Source organism: Aythya ferina (assembly GCF_964211825.1).
Source record: "Aythya ferina genome assembly, chromosome: 16".
In the NCBI taxonomy this organism is placed as follows: Eukaryota; Metazoa; Chordata; class Aves; order Anseriformes; family Anatidae; genus Aythya; species Aythya ferina.
The window spans coordinates 16,570,675-16,587,394 of record NC_140315.1 but is presented as its reverse complement, the minus strand read 5'-3'; the positions used below and the strand labels follow the sequence as shown (position 1 = coordinate 16,587,394).

Genomic DNA, 16,720 nt, shown 5'->3' with positions numbered 1-16,720 from the left:
CGGTTAAGAGTAAGTGTAAGTTTTAGGGTAAGGGTTAGGGTTAATGTAAGGGTCAGGGTAAGGGCTGGGATAAGGTTTAGGGTTAGGGTTAGGTTAAGGGTAAGGATTAGGGTAAGGGTAAGGGCATGGATAAGGATAAGTGTAAGTGTTAGGGTAAGGGTAATGTTAAAGGTAACAGTAAGTGTAAGGAGAAGGGTTAGGGTAAGGGTAAGAGAAAGGGTATTGGTAATGATAAGGGTGAGAGTTACAGTAAGGGTAAGATTTAAAGTAAGGTTTAGATTTAGGCTAAGGGTAAATGTAGCAGAAAGGGTAAGGTTTACTGTAAGGTTTAAGGTTTCGGCTTAGGTTAAGGGTAAGGGTAAGGGTAAGGGTAATTGTACGAGGAATTGCTAGGGTAAGTGTAAGCGTAAGTGTACATGTAAGTGTTGTTGTATGGCTTATGGTAAGGGTAAGGTCAAAAGTAAGGTTTATGTAAAGAGTAAGCGTAAGGGTAACGGATAGAGTAAGGGTATGGGTAAGGTTAAGGGTAACGGTAAGGTTAAGGGTACAAATATGTGTTAGGGTATGGGTTATGGTATGGGTAAGAATTAGGGTAAGTAAAAGGGTAAGGGTAAGGGTAAGTGTAAGGGTACGTGTCAGGGTAAGGGTTAGAGTAAGGGTTGTTAGGGTTAGGGTAAGGTTAAGTGTTAGGGTAATGGTTAGGATTAGTTTAAGGGTTAAAGTCAGGAAAACGTGTGCGTAAGTATTAGGTTAATGTTAAGGGTAAGGTTAAGAGTAAGTGTAAGGTTTAGGGTAAGGGTTAGGGTTAATGTAAGGGTCAGGATAAGGGTTGGGGTAAGGTTTAGCGTAAGGGTTAGGTTAAGGATAAGTGTTAGGGTAAGGGTAAGGTTAATGGTAACCGTAAGTGTAAAGGTAAGGGTTATGGTAAGGGTAAGAATAAGGGTATGGGTAATGGTAAGGGTGAGGGTTAGGCTAAGGGTAAGTGTAAGGTTTAGATTTAGGCTAAGGGTAAGTGTAGCAGAAAGGGTAAGGTTTACGGTAAGGGTAAGTGTTAGGATAAGGGTAAGCTTTAAGGTTAGGTTAAGGGTAAGGTATAGGGTAAGGGTAAGAGTAAGGGTAAGGGTAAGGGTAAGGGTAAGGGCAACGGTAACGGTAACAGTAAGGGTAAGTGTTACGGTAAGGGTAAGGGTTACCGTAAGGGTACGGGTACGGGTAGAGGTATGTGTTAGAGTATGGGTTATGGTAAGGGTAAGGGTTAGGGTAAGGGTAAGTGTTGGAGTAATGGTTAGAGTTAATTTTAGGGTTAGGGTGCGGGAAACGTAAGGGTAAGTATTAGGTTAAGGTTAAGCGTAAGGTTAAGGTTAAGTGTAAGTTTTAGGGTAAGGGTTAATGTAAGGGTCAGGGTAAGGGTTCAGGTAAGGTTTAGGGTTAGGGTTAGGTTAAGGTTAAGTGTTAGGGTAAGCGTAAGTTGTATGGATAAGGATAAGTGTAAGGGATAGGGTAAGGGTAAGTGTTAGGGTAAGGGTAAGATTAATGGTAACCGTAAGTGTTAGGGTAAGGGTAAGAGTAAGGGGAAGGGGAAGGGGAAGGGGAAGTCTAAGGGTCCGGGTCAGGGTAAAAGTTAGAGTAAGGGTTAGGGTTAGGGTTCGGTAAGGATAAGTGTTAGGGTAATGGTTACGGTTAATTTTAGGGTTATGATGAGGGAAACGTAAGGGTATGTATTAGTTTAAGGGTAAGGTTAAAGTTAAGATTAAGTGTAAGGTTTAGGTTAAGGGTTAAGGTTAGAGTAAGGGTTAGGGTTAGGGTTAGGGTTAGGGTTAGGGTTAGGGTTAGGGTTAGGGTTAGGGTTAGGGTTAGGGTTAGGGTTAGGGATAATGTAAGGGTCAGGGTAAGGGTTGGGGTAAGGTTTAGGTTAAGGGTAAAAGTAAGTATAATGGTAAGGGTAAGAGTGAAGGTTAGGGTAATGGTTAGATTTAGGTAAGGGTGAGGGTTAGGGTAAGATTTAGAATTAGGCAAAGGGTAAGCGTAGCAGAAAGGGTAAGGTTTAGGATAAGGGTAAGTGTTAGGATAAGGGTAAGGTTTAGGGTTAGCTTAATAGTAAGGTTAAGGGTAATTGTACGAGTAATTGCTAGGGTAAGTACAAGCGTAAGTGCACATATAAGTGTTGTTGTATGGCTTATGATAAGGGTTAGGTTAAGGTTAAGGTTTATGTTAAGTGTAAGTGTAAGGGTAACGGAGACAGTAAAGGTAAGGGTAAGGGTAAGGGGAACGGTTAGGTTAAGGCTACAAGTACGTGTTAGGGTATGGGTTATGCTAAGGGAAAGGCTTAGGGTAAGGGTAAGTGTAAGGGTACGGGTCAGGGTAAGGGTTAGAGTAAGGGTTAGAGTTACGGTTAGGGTTAGGGTAAGGGTAAGTGTTAGGGTAATGGTTAGGGTTAATTTTAGGGTTAGGGTGAGGGAAACGTAAGGGTAAGTATTAGGTTAATGTTAAGGGTAAGGTTACGGTTAAGAGTAAGTGTAAGTTTTAGGGTAAGGGTTAGGGTTAATGTAAGGGTCAGGGTAAGGGCTGGGATAAGGTTTAGGGTTAGGGTTAGGTTAAGGGTAAGGATTAGGGTAAGGGTAAGGGCATGGATAAGGATAAGTGTAAGTGTTAGGGTAAGGGTAATGTTAAAGGTAACAGTAAGTGTAAGGAGAAGGGTTAGGGTAAGGGTAAGAGAAAGGGTATTGGTAATGATAAGGGTGAGAGTTACAGTAAGGGTAAGATTTAAAGTAATGTTTAGTAAGATTTAAAGTAAGGTTTAGATTTAGGCTAAGGGTAAATGTAGCAGAAAGGGTAAGGTTTACTGTAAGGTTTAAGGTTTCGGCTTAGGTTAAGGGTAAGGGTAAGGGTAAGGGTAATTGTACGAGGAATTGCTAGGGTAAGTGTAAGCGTAAGTGTACATGTAAGTGTTGTTGTATGGCTTATGGTAAGGGTAAGGTCAAAAGTAAGGTTTATGTAAAGAGTAAGCGTAAGGGTAACGGATAGAGTAAGGGTATGGGTAAGGTTAAGGGTAACGGTAAGGTTAAGGGTACAAATATGTGTTAGGGTATGGGTTATGGTATGGGTAAGAATTAGGGTAAGTAAAAGGGTAAGGGTAAGGGTAAGTGTAAGGGTACGTGTCAGGGTAAGGGTTAGAGTAAGGGTTGTTAGGGTTAGGGTAAGGTTAAGTGTTAGGGTAATGGTTAGGATTAGTTTAAGGGTTAAAGTCAGGAAAACGTGTGCGTAAGTATTAGGTTAATGTTAAGGGTAAGGTTAAGAGTAAGTGTAAGGTTTAGGGTAAGGGTTAGGGTTAATGTAAGGGTCAGGATAAGGGTTGGGGTAAGGTTTAGCGTAAGGGTTAGGTTAAGGATAAGTGTTAGGGTAAGGGTAAGGTTAATGGTAACCGTAAGTGTAAAGGTAAGGGTTATGGTAAGGGTAAGAATAAGGGTATGGGTAATGGTAGCAGAAAGGGTAAGGTTTCCGGTAAGGGTAAGTGTTAGGATAAGGGTAAGGTTTAGGGTTAGGGTAAGGGTAAGGGATAGGGTTAGGGTAAGGGTAAGAGTAAGGGAAAGGGAAAGGGTAAGGGTAAGGGTAAGGGTAAGGGTAAGGGTAGGGTAAGGGTAAGGGTTACGGTAAGGGTAAGGGTTACCGTAAGGGTACGGGTACGGGTAGAAGTATGTGTTAGAGTATGGGTTATGGTAAGGGTAAGGGTTAGGGTAAGGGTAAGTGTAGGGGTAATGGTTAGGGTTAATTTTAGGGTTAGGCTGAGGGAAAAGTAAGGGTAAGTATTAGGTTAAGGTTAAGGGTAAGGTTAAGGTTAAGTGTAAGTTTTAGGGTAAGGGTTAATGTAAGGTTCAGGGTAAGGGTTCAGGTAAGGTTTAGGGTTAGGGTTAGGTTAAGGTTGTGTTAGGGTAAGCGTAAGTTGTATGGATAAGTATAAGTGTAAGGGATAGGGTAAGAGTAAGTGTTAGGGTAAGGGTAAGGTTAATGGTAACCGTAAGTGCAAGGGTAAGGGTTAGGGTAAGGGTAAGCGTAAGGGGAAGGGTAAGGGGAAGTCTAAGGTTACGGGTCAGGGTTTAAAGTTAGAGTAAGGGTTAGGGTTAGGGTTAGGTAAGGATAAGTGTTAGGGTAATGGTTACGGTTAATTTTAGGGTTATGATGAGGGAAACGTAAGGGTACGTATTAGTTTAAGGGTAAGGTTAAAGTTAAGATTAAGTGTAAGGTTAAAGTTAAGATTAAGTGTAAGGTTTAGGTTAAGGGTTAGGGTTAGAGTAAGGGTTAGGGTTAGGGTTAGGGTAAGGGTTAGGGTTAATGTAAGGGTCAGGGTAAGGGTTGGGGTAAGGTTTAGGTTAAGGGTAAATGTAAGTATAATGGTAAGGGTAAGGGTGAGGGCTAGCGTAATGGTTAGATTTAAGCAAGGGTGAGGGTTAGGGTAAGGTTTAGAATTAGGCAAAGGGTAAGTGTAGCAGAAAGGGTAAGGTTTAGGATAAGGGTAAGTGTTAGGATAAGGGTAAGGTTTAGGGTTAGCTTAATAGTAAGGTTAAGGGTAATTGTACGAGTAATTGCTAGGGTAAGTGCAAGCGTAAGTGCACATGTAAGAGTTGTTGTATGCCTTATGATAAGGGTTAGGTTAAGGTTAAGGTTTATGTTAAGTGTAAGTGTAAGGGTAACGGAGACAGTAAAGGTAAGGGTAAGGGGAACGGTAAGGTTAAGGCTACAAGTACGTGTTAGGGTATGGGTCATGGTAAGGGAAAGGCTTAGGGTAAGGGTAAGTGTAAGGGTAGGGGTCAGGGTAAGGGTTACAGTAAGGGTTAGAGTTACGGTTAGGGTTAGGGTAAGGGTAAGTGTTAGGGTAATGGTTAGGGTTAATTTTAGGACTTAGGGTGAGGGAAACGTAAGGGTAAGTGTTAGGGTAATGGTTAAGGGTAAGGTTAAGGTTAAGAGTAAGTGTAAGCTTTAGGGTAAGGGTTAGGGTTAATGTAAGGGTCAGGGTAAAGGCTGGGATAAGGTTTAGGGTTAGGGTTAGGTTAAGGGTAAAGATTAGGGTAAGGGTAAGGGCATGGATAAGGATAAGTGTAAGTGTTAGGGTAAGGGTAATGTTAAAGGTAACAGTAAGTGTAAGGAGAAGGGTTAGGGTAAGGGTAAGAGTAAGGGTATTGGTAATGATAAGGGTGAGGGTTACAGTAGGGGTAAGTGTAAGGTTTAGATTTAGGCTAAGGGTAAGTGTAGCAGAAAGGGTAAGGTTTACTGTAAGGTTTAGGCTTAGGTTAAGGGTAAGGGTAAGGGTAATTGTACGAGTAATTTTAGGGTTAGGTTAAGGTTAAGTGTTAGGGTAATGGTTAGGGTAAATTTAAGGGTTAAAGTCAGGAAAACATATGCGTAAGTATTAGGTTAATGTTAAGAGTAAAGTTAAGGTTAAGAGTAAGTGTAAGGTTTAGGGTAAGGGTTAGCGTTAATGTAAGGGTCAGGGTAAGGGTTGGGGTAAGGTTTAGGTTAAGGGTTAATGTAAGCATTATGATAAGGGTAAGGGTGAGTGTAGGGTAAGGTTTAGAATTAGGCAAAGAGTAAGTGTAGCAGAAAGGGTAAGGATTACGGTAAGGGTAAGTGCTAGGATAAGTGTAAGGTTGAGGATTAGGTTAAGGGTAAGGGTAATGGTTTGGTAAGGGTAAGGGTAAGGTTAATTGTACGAGTAGTTGCCAGGGTAAGTGGAAACGTAAGTGAACATGTAAGTGTTGTTCTATGGCTTATGGTAAGGGTAAGGTTAAGAGTAAGTTTTATGTTAAGGATAAGTGTAAGAGTAACAAATAGAGTAAGGGTAAGGGTAACAGTAAGGTTAAGGGTAGAAGTATGTGTTAGAGTATGGGCTACGGTAAGGGTAAGGGTAGAGTAAGAGTAAGGGTAAGGGTATGTGTAAGCGTATGGTTCATTGTAAGGGTTACAGTAAGGGTTAGGGTAAGGGTAAGTGTTAGGGTAATGGTTAGGGTTAATTTTAGGGTTAGGGTGAGGGAAACGTAAGGGTAAGTATTAGATTACAGCTAAGGTTAAGGTTAAGAGTAAGTGTAAGATTTAGGGTAAGGGTTAGGGTTAATGTAAGGGTCAGGGTAAGGGTTGGGGTAAGGTTTAGGGTAAGGGTTAGGTTAAGGATAAGCGTTAGGGTAAGGGTAAGGTTAATGGTAACCGTAAGTGTAAAGGTAAGGGTTAGGGTAAGGGTAAGAATAAGAGTATGGGGAAGGGTAAGGGTGAGGGTTAGGCTAAGGGTAAGTGTAGCAGAAAGGGTAAGGTTTACTGTAAGGTTTAAGGTTTCGGCTTCGGTTAAGGGTAAGGGTAAGGGTAATTGTACGAGGAATTCCTAGGGTAAGTGTAAGCGTAAGTGTACATGTAAGTGTACATGTAAGTGTTGTTGTATGGCTTATGGTAAGGGTAAGGTCAAGGGTAAGGTTTATATTAAGGCTTAGGGTAAGGGTAAGGGATAGAGTAAGGGTAAGGGTAAGGTTAAGGGTAACGGTAAGGTTAAGGGTACAAATATGTGTTAGGGTATGGGTAAGAATTAGGGTAAGTATAAGGGTAAGGGTAAGTGTAAGGGTACAGGTCAGGGTAAGGGTTAGAGTAAGGGTTAGGGTTAGGGTAAGGTTAAATGTTAGGGTAATGGTTAGGGTTAGTTTTAGGGTTAAAGTCAGGAAAACGTATGCGTAAGTATTAGGTGAATGTTAAGGGTAAGGTTAAGGTTAAGAGTAAGTGTAAGGTTTAGGGTAAGGGTTAGGGTTAATGTAAGGGTCAGGGTAAGGGTTGGGGTAAGGTTTAGGGTAAGGGTTAGGTTAAGGATAAATGTTAGGGTAAGGGTAAGGTTAATGGTAACCGTAAGTGTAAAGGTAAGGGTTACGGTAAGGGTAAGAATAAGGGTATGGGTAATGGTAAGGGTGAGGGTTAGGCTAAGGGTAAGTGTAAGGTTTAGATTTCGGCTAAGGGTAAGTGTAGCAGAAAGGGTAAGCTTTAAAGTAAGGTTTAAGGTTTAGGCTTAGGTTAAGGGTAAGGGTAAGGGTACGGGTCAGGGTAAGGGTTAGAGTAAGGGTTTGAGTATGGGTAAGGGTAAGGGTTAGGATAAGTGTAAGGGTGCAAGCAAGGATTAGGGCAAGAGTAAGTGTAAGGGTAATAGAAAGGGTTAGGGTAAGTGTAAGGGTAAGGGAATGTGTTAGGATATGTTTTAGGGGAAGCAGAAGGGTAAGGGTTAGGTTAAGTGTAAGGGGAAGGGGAAGGTAAGGGGAAGGGTTGGAGTAAGGTATAGGGTAAGGGTAAGGTTATGGTTAAAGGAAAGAGTAAGGGTAAGGAAAAAGTAAAGGTAAGGATTTGGGTAATGGTAAGGGTGAGAAGGTTTAGGGTAAGGGTTACGGTAAGGGTTAGGTAACGCAGTGTACAACCTGGGACGTCACACGCAGAGCTGCCTCTGGCAAGGTGAGTGAGGAACAGATGTAGCAGTTGTTGTGTTGTAGGTCTCACTGTTCCTCTAAGCATCCCCTCTTTGTCTTTTAGAGGTGTTGTAGCTGTTTGAAGAGGGTAGATTGAAGCATCTGCCTCGGGGGCTGGTAAGCGGCAGAGGTAAGGGAGCAGATGAGAGTAACTTACCTAGTTGTGCTGTGTCTTTGGATGCTGCATCGGCCTATGCGTTTCTTTTTCTTTCACAGGTGTCTCGCACAGGCTCAAAGGAGCAAACTGCACTCTGAAGAGCTGTGTAAGAAGAGGGGCTGGTCATGAGCTGGGTTGGAGCAGAACGACCAAGTAGCACAAGGTGACTATGAAAGGTGTCCGTCTTGCTTTGCAGGTGCCGTGGCAGGCTCTCCACAGAAGTGGATAAGGATATGAGATAAGGCCAGAGAGCGACAAGGAGCGGCACATGCAGGGATGGTTTTGAAGCGCTGCGGTGGCTTACTCTTCTGTTCATCAGGTGCCACAGGCAAGGTGAGTTGTAACATCAGTCGTTATATTTGCATGAAAGCAGTTCACTTGAATGCCACAGTGCATCTGAGTAGGGTGTTCTAGCAGAACAAGCTTGTCTGGCACAGCGGTGCCTGATGGCAGTGTGTTTCCTCAGGTGAAGAGGTGCCTGAAGCCCCATCCTATCTAGCCTGCACACAATTATCTGAGAATGAAAGCTGCTTTCCAGTAATTCAAAAAGCCAAGTTACGTCTCAGCCTTGAGCATCTCGGGCTTTTGGGCTTTTTTTTTTTTTACAGACACTGTAACATTTGGCACCAGCACTAATACTTTTTTTGGCATATGTTTAGCGTTTTGGGCCTGTGTCTGGGATTTGGGCCCTGTCTCGAACCACTGGGGCTTTGTCCTGGGTTTTGGAGCCTGCCTCTAGAGTTCAGGGCCTGTGATTAGGCTTTTGGGGTCTGTGTCTGGGGGCCGGTATCTGGGGGCAAGGGGGGAGCTGCTTGTAGACCCTTGGGGCCGGCATTGAGGGGGTTGGGAGCTGACTCTACACCTTTGGGGCCTGCTTCTGGGGGCGGGGGGGGGGTTGAGACCAGCATCTGGGGGAGGGGTGGGAGCTCTTTGTATTCCTTTGGAGCCTGTGTCGGGGGGCGGGGGGGGGGGGGGGGAAGGGGAGGGTTGGTTGGGAGGTGCTTGTACACTGTTGGAGCCTGGGTTGAGGGAGGAGGTTTGGAGCTGCTTCTACACCTTTGGGCCTGGCATCGGGGGTAGGGGGTTGGGTGCTGGTTGTAGGGGCCTGTGTTTGGGGGGGGGGGCTTGGGACCTGCGTCTGGGGGAGGGGTGGGAGCTGCTTGTACACCTTTGGGGCCTGCATGTGTGGGGGGTCAGGGCCTGTGTCTAGCGGGCCGGGAACTGCTTGTACAATGTAGGAATCTGTTTCTGCAGGGTGGCTGGGAGCTGTTTGTACAACTTTGGGGCCAGCATCTGGCGGTGGCTGGGAGCTGCCTGTACACTGTAGGGGCCTGTGTTTGTGGGGGGCTTGGGGGCCTCCCTCGGGGGGGGGGGGGAGGGTTGGGAGCTGCTTGTATAGGGTAGGGGGCCTGCCTGGCAGGGGTTGGGAGCTGCTTGTAGAATTTGGGTCGCTGTGTCTGGGGGGGCGGTTGGGGCCTGTGTCTCAGGGGTGTTGGGAACTGGTTGTACACCTTTGGGTCCTGTCTCTGGGGGGGGAGCTACTTGTACACTTTTGGGGTCTGTATTTGAGGGGGGTTGGGAGCTGCTTGTGCACTTTTGGACCTATGTTTAGGCTGGTTGGGAGTTGCTCATGCATTCTAGGTGCCTCCCTTTTGAGAAGGGTTGGGGCCTGCATCTGTGGGTGGTTGGGAGCTGCTTGTACACTATAGGGGCCATGGTCTTGGAGGGGGGTCTGGGCTGTTTATACACCTCTGTGGCCTGTGTTTGGGGGGGGGCGGTGGGCCTGTGCCTGGGGGAGTTGGGAGGTGCTTGTTCACTCTAGGAGCCTCCATTTGGGGGCCTTTGGGGCCTCCCTTTGAGGGGGAGGGAGTTGGGAGTTGGTTGTACACCTCCGCATCCCATGTCTTGGGGAGGGGGGGGGGAGTGGGACCGGTCTCTGAAGGGGCGGGTTGTGAGCTGCTTGTACACCTGTGTCGGGGGGGAGGGTAGGGGGGGTGGCGGGGGGCGGGCCCGGGTCTTGGGCCAGTGTCTGGGTGGAGTCCAGTTCTTGGGAGGGGGTGGTGGGGTAGGAGCTGCTTGTGGGCAGTTGGGGTCTGCATCTGGGTGTGGTTGGTGCCTGCTTCTGTTGGCAGTTTGGGGCCTGCTTGTAGACTTGTGCAGCCTGGGTTTGGGGGCTTTTCTGTAACGTTTGGGGTCTGCATTTTTGCTTTGGGATGCATCTTGAGCTTTTGAGGCCTAGCAGTAGCATTTGGGGCCTGCATCTGGGGCTTTTCTGTAGCATTTTGGTTGCGTATTTGTGATTTGGGGCCTGTATCGTGGGTTTTGCCTTTTTTGTAGTTTCCATCTTTGTGTGTGTGTGTTTCGTTGTTGGTTGTCTGGGGTTAGGGGCAGTTTGGGGTTTGGATTAAGGTCAGTGTCATTAGCGTTAGGGGGTTGATAATAAGGGTTAGGGTTGTGGTTAGAGTTGTTAGGTTTAAGGGGAATAAGGATTTCAGGGTAAGGGGATCAAGGTTGTGGGAATAAAAATGTTGTTTTTGCGCAGTTACATCCTGTAGAGGGAAGGAAGGTGGTATTGAGATATGCTTGCAGTGATAAGACAGCTTAACAGTGTGAAATGAGTTCATCTGATTCGTGTCAATATGGAACAATGCTAGGGCCGCATGATATGATGAAAAGTCTAAGAAAACCAGAGTGGTTAATATATATAGTTCTTGAATCTTGCAAAGGAATGGTCCAGCAATTCCGGTCAATAGAGGATAAGAGAACAAAGGGGTTTCAGAATAACTGCTAACTATTACAACTGTTGCATGGGACACTATGCAAGTGTCTGCCATCCAGCCAAGATGGACAAAGGAGATGGACAAGAGAAAAGCCTGGGAGGAAGACTACGAGCCTTCAGTACGAGCGGCCCCCAGAGGGACCACCGGAGACTGATAACGCCTGCACCAGTGGGAGGGTTTGGATTCTGGGAACTAATTAGAATAACCCTGCCTTTTGTAGAAGTAGTAATGAATATGTATTAGCCTAGCAGCATAAAAACCAGCCGCCTAATGTAACTTGTGTGCGTCTTGGTGGAGCAGAGACTCCTGGCGCACCCAGCGCTGCTTGCTTACCTCTATTCATTTAATAAATTGTAAATTTCAATTGCAATCCTATTTGGGACCCAGTCATTTATTACAAGTGGGCTCTCGTCCGGGAGGGCTTTGGTTCCTGATTTCTGGTTTGATCTAGGAGAGGCACCCCCACCATTTGGTGGCTGCTGTTTGAGTCAGGTCGGAACTAATGGCATCTTAAACCTGAATAAAGGTAAGCAAAGTTTCTGATTCTTTTTTTCAGCTCCCTTGCCAGCTGCAGCACTATATTTTGCCCATAATTGTGTGTGTGAAGATCCGAACGAAGATGACGGAGTCGTAAGCATTTAAAGCGTATACCGTTCGGTTGGGTGGGGTTCGGTTGCCTGTGTGTGTAAGAGTGTGACTGAGATGGAACTTAGTTCCGAAGCGATTGTGGAGGTTTTCTAACCGCGGTTCCAATCTCCCGCGAGGGACTTGGCCGGTGAAGGACCGAAGGGATTCCTATAGGATTTGTGGGTGTGTGATAGGTCCTCGACCCCCTGCAAGACACTCTTACTAAGGTAACCAAGGGCTATGGGAATTGCCAGAGTAAAATTCCTAGATGGGTCAGACAAAATCAAAGACCAGAGACCAGAAGAAAGGGAGCAAATTACCAGTCATACCACCAGAAAGTCCATTAGGAATAACGATTAGAAATTGGAATGATAGGGACCCCAGAAAAGGAAAAAGTAAATTAAAAATGGTCCAGTATTGTGTGACAGAATGGCCAAAGGAGCCTTTAAGACTACATGTCTTTTGGCCTGTTTTTGGATCCTTCGAAGACTGGATTTTCCAGGCCTTAAATATCCATGTTAATTCAAAGGAACCTTTTAGCCAGGAAGAAAGTGATTATGCAGGATTATGGATCAGGAGGACTTCAGGTCCTTTTCCAGCCTCAATATTTACACTAAAAGCAGGTAAGAAATTTGAAGAACAAGAAGAACATGAAAAAGAAAAAGAAGATAAACGTGAGCCGTTGGATAAGCTACCACCTCCATATCCTAACAATCCACCCCCGGCGGCTCCCCCTCCGGTGGCTGTGGTATCGCCACCAGTACCACCGTTGCCCCAGCTTCCACCACCAACAGCACCAGAATTAGACCGACCTCCGGCCGTATGCAGGAGAAGCAGGACGGAAGTATCTGAGAGGGCTTCTCTATATCCCTTAAGGGAGGTAACTGGTGTATAACTGGTGCGCGTCTTGGTGGAGCAGAGACTCCCGGCGTACCCAGCACTGTTTGCTTACCTCTATTCATTCAGTGAATTGTAAACTTTGATTGTAATCCTATTTGGGACTTTTATTTATTATAACAGACAACCTTGTAAAACACAGACAACCAGAACCCTTACAGCAATTAGGTGGAAATCACGGCGTAAGAAACATTACCACCTCAAAGAGTAAAAACCTCAAAAGAAATGTGACTTGTAACAGGCCAGCAGCTGTGTATTTTCTGTGACGCACCAGCTAGATTATGAACCTTGAATAGCACAGTTAAAGGGGAAACAGGGGAGGGTCGGGAGGGTCCCGGTCCTCAGCAGAAAAAAAAAGTGTATAAACTGTGTATGGAATTAGTAGGCACCCTCCTGCTTGTGGGACACCCGCCATTGTAATCTCGAATAATAATGCTACTGTACTGAGATCCTCGACTCAGCCTATGCTATTTGCTACAGATTGATTCAGGGTTTTAAGGTTTCAGGGATTGGGCACTAGGGTTGGGTTTCAGGGTAAGGGGTTTCAGGGTTTATGTTTAGGATTTTAAGGTTTTTAGGGTTGGAGTTTTAACGGTTAGGGTTTTAAGGATTTGGGGGTTAGGGTTTTAAGGGTTTCAGGGTTAGCGTGTTAGGGTATTAGAGTTTTTTGGGTTGTAGTGTTGATATGTTTTTTAGGGTTAGAGTCTTAAGGTTTTATTTTTGGTCAGTTATTTACGGTTAGGGTTTTAAGATCTTTTTTTTTTTTTTTTTTTTTTTTTTTTCAGGTTAGGTTCTCCAGGTCCAGGGTTTTGAGTATCCTAATTTTGGGGGTTTGGATTTTGAGCATCTTAATTTTTGGGGTTAGGCTTTTGTGTGCCCTAATTTTTGGGGATAGGCTTTCAAGCATCCTAAGTAATTGGGTTAGGGTTTTGAGCATCTTAATGTTTCCAGGATAGGGTTTGGAGCATCCTAAGATTTCGGGAAAGGGTTTTGAGCATCTCAATGTTTCCAGGATAGGGTTTTGAGAGTCCTAAGTTTTTGGAATAGGGTTTGGAGAGTCCTATGTTTTCTGGATAGAGTTTGGAGCGTCCTAATGTTTTCGGGATAGGGTTTTGAGCGTCCAAAGTGTTATAAGTTGCCCCCTTAATTAATTTTCATAGAGCATTGTATTAATCATAGAAAGGAATTTATTGAGTGAGCAAACATCAAGCAAAACAGCACTGGGCGGCCGGGGAGTCTCAGCTCCGCCAACGGCACGCACCTCACCCCCGCCAGAGTCCCTTTTTATTTATATTTTGCTAATTCCGGGATTACGCAGCACATCCTGGTATATTCTGCGACTGCGCGCACTGTTGCTAGGGGGTCGTTTCTGTCCCTCTGGTGGTCGTGAAGATGAAGGCCGTAGTCTTCCTCGGCGTTGTGGTTCAACTTCTTTTATTATTTGGTCATGTTGGCCCAGCGTTAGACAGGAAGGCATGTATGTCGATACACTACTTTAGCAACTTATCAGGAGATGGTTACATGAGCTTTGCAACAGTGTCTTTGAACAAAAGAGGCAACTGAGATGCAGAAGGAGAATGGGTTGGGGGGTCTATTTTTTGTTACGTTAAGCAAAAGAATTTTCATAATGTCTAGGCAAGCATTATGAAGCTCCTTACTTCAGCAGGGAGCTTTCGCAACTCCCGCTCCTCAAACAGAACTCCTTGTTTTTATAATACAAAAGACAATGAGCAAACATTTATGGTGTATTACCCTAAGTTTTTGGGTTAGGGTTTTTTGCGTCTTAATGTTTTGGGGTTAGGGTTTGGAGCGCCCTAAGTTTTTGGGCTAGGGCTTTGAGCATTCCTAACGTTTTGGGTTGGGTTTGGGTTTTGAGCATCCTAAGATTTTGGGTTGGGGGTTTTAGGCATAGGTCTTCAGGGGTTTAGTGTGGTAAATAGTTTGGGTTAGGTCTGTAGGGGTTTCGAGGTTTTTTGGATGTTAGGGCTTGAGGCTTTTTTTGTAAGGGCGGTGAGGGTTCCAGTGAGTGCTGGTAAATGCAGTTCTCGAGCACTCGGCCTGTGATTGGCCATGCTGGCTGTGCGGGGAATGCTGGTAGGTGTAGTTTTCCGGCAGTGGGAGGCCATGTTGTGTGCCCAGAGCATGCCGGGAGATGTAGTTCTCGGGACTCCGGACTTCCGGGAGGCCATGTTGCGTACCCAGAGTATGCCGGGAAATGTAGTTTTCGGATTCGGGACTTCCGGGAGGCCATGTTGAATGCCCAGAGCATACCGGGAGATGTAGTTCTCGGGAACTAGGGTTAGGGGCTAGGGCTGGGGCTAGAGTTAGGGTTTCGGGTGAGGGTTGGGGTTGGGGGTTATTGTTAGGCTTAGAGGGTTAGGGTTAGGCTTAGAGGGTTAGGGTTAGGGATAGGTTAGGGGTAGGTTTAGAGGGTTAGGGTGAGGGTTAGGGGTTAGGGGTTGGGGTTGTGGTTAGGGTTAGAGTAAGGGTTAGGGTGAGAGTATTAGGGTTAGGGTTTGGGTTCAGATTAGGGTACGGGTAAGGGTTAGGGCAAGGGTAAATGTTAGGGTAAGGCTAAGGGTAAGGGTTAGGGTAAGGCTGAGGGTGAGGATAAGGTTTAGGTTTAGGCAAAGGGTTAGGTTTATGGTAAAGGTTAGGGTAAGGGTTAGGGTTAGGGTTAAGAGTTAGGGTAAAGGATAGAGTAATGGTAAAGATAAGGGTAGGGTAAGGATTAGGGTAAGCGTTAGGGTTAGGGTTAGAGGATTAGGGTTAGGGTTAAGGTTAGGGTTAGGGTTAGGGTTAGGGTTAGGGTTAGGGTTAGGATTAGGGATACGGTTAGGGTTAGGGTTAAGGTTAGAATTCTGTTAGGGTTAGGGTTAGGGTTAGGGTTAGGGTCTTAGGTTTAGAGTTAGGGTTAGGGTTAGGGATACCGTTAGGGTTAGGGTTCGAATTCTGTTAGGGTTAGGGTTAGGGTTAGGGTTAGGGTTAGGGTTAGAGGGTTAGGGTTCTTAGGGTTAGGGTTAGGGTTAGGGTTAGGGTTGTTAGGGTTAGGGTCTTAGGGTTAGGGTTAGGGTTAGGGTTAGGGTTAGGGTTGTTAGGGTTAGGGTTAGGGTTGTTAGGGTTAGGGTTAGGGTTAGGGTTAGGGTTAGGATTAGGGATACAGTTAGGGTTAGGGTTAGGGTTAGAATTCTGTTAGGGTTAGGGTTAGGGTTAGGGTCTTAGGTTTAGAGGGTTAGGGTTAGGGTTAGGGTTAGGGTTAGGGTTAGGGTTAGGGTTAGGGTTAGGGTTAGGGTTAGGGTTAGGGTTAGGGTTAGAATTCTGTTAGGGTTAGGGTTAGGGTTAGGGTTAGGGTCTTAGGGTTAGGGTTAGGGTTAGGGTTAGGGTTAGGGTTAGGGTTAGGGTTAGGGTTAAGGTTAAGGTTAGGGTTAGGGTTAGGTTAGGTTTAGGTTTAGTTTTAGGGTTTCGGTTAGGGTTAGGGTTCTGTTAGGGTTAGGGTTAGGGTTAGAATTCGGTTAGGGTTAGGGTTAGGGTTAGCGTTAGGGTTAGGGTTAGGGTTAGGGTCTTTGGGTTAGGGTTAGGGTTAGGGTTAAGGTTAAGGTTAGGGTTAGGGTTAGGTTAGGTTTAGGTTTAGTTTTAGGGTTTCGGTTAGGGTTAGAATTCTGTTAGGGTTAGGGTTAGAATTCTGTTAGGGTTAGGGTTAGGGTTAGGGTTAGGGTTAGGGTTAGGGTTAAGGTTAGGGTTAAGGTTAGGGTTAGGGTTAGGGTTAGGGTTAGGGTTAGGGTTAGGGTTAGGGTTAGGGTTAGGGTTAGGGTTAGGGTTAGGGTTAGGGTTAGGGTTAGGTTAGGTTTAGGTTTAGTTTTAGGGTTTCGGTTAGGGTTAGGGTTCTGTTAGGGTTAGGGTTAGGGTTAAGGTTAGGATTAGGGATACGGTTAGGGTTAGGGTTAGGGTTCGAATTCTATTAGGGTTAGGGTTAGGGTTAGGGTTAGGGTCTTAGGGATAGAGTTAGGGTTATGGTTAGGGTTAGGAATACCGTTAGGGTTAGGGTTCGGGTTCGAATTCTTTTAGGGTTAGGGTTAGGGTTAGGGTTAGGGTTAGGGCTAGGGTTAGGGGTTAGGGCTAGGGTTAGGGTTAGGGGTTAGGGTTAGGGTTAGGGTTAGGGTTAGGGTTAGAGGGTTAGGGTTGTTAGGGTTAGGATTAGTGTTAGGGTTAGGGTTAGGGTTAGGGTTTTGTTAGGGTTAGGGTTAGGGTTAGGGTTAGATTAGGGTTAGGGTTAGGGTTAGGGTTACGGTTAGGTTTAGGGTTAGGGTTAGGGTTAGGGTTAGGGTTAGGGTTAAGGTTAGGGTTAGGGTTAGGGTTAGGGTTAGGGTTAGGGTTAGGGTTAGGGTTAGGTTTAGGGTTAGTTTAGGTTTAGGTTTCGGTTTACGTTTAGGGTTTCGGTTAGGGTTAGGGTTTTGTTAGGGTTAGGGTTAGGGTTAGCGTTAGGATTAGGTTTAGGTTTATGGTTAGGGTTAGGTTTAGGGTTTTGTTAGGGTTAGGGTTCCGTTAGGGTTAGTGTTAGGGTTAGGGTTAGGCTTAGACTTAGGCTTAGGCTTAGGTTTAGGCTTAGGCTTAGGGTTATGTTAGGGTTAGGTTTAGGGTTAGGGTTAGGTTTAGGGTTAGGGTTAGCGTAAGGTTTAGGGTTCTGTTTGGATTAGGGTTAGGGTTAGGGTTAGGGTTAGTGTTAGGAATAGGGTTAGGGTTAGTGTTAGGGTTACGTTAGGGTTAGGTTTAGGGTAAGT

The 16,720-nt window shown here is 45.4% G+C and overlaps 2 long non-coding RNA genes across 5 annotated transcripts in view; one reads left to right on the top strand and one right to left on the bottom strand.

Moving 5' to 3' along the window:
- The window catches only part of LOC311445912, a 382,273-nt gene that overhangs the window by 92,783 nt on the left and 272,770 nt on the right, over positions 1 to 16,720 (bottom strand). The gene's annotated exons all lie outside the window — the stretch shown is intronic.
- LOC311445914 lies at positions 7,552 to 10,788 on the top strand. Its single transcript, XR_014698674.1, has 3 exons — positions 7,552 to 7,744; positions 7,835 to 7,971; positions 10,463 to 10,788. It is a non-coding gene; the product is annotated as an uncharacterized lncRNA (long non-coding RNA).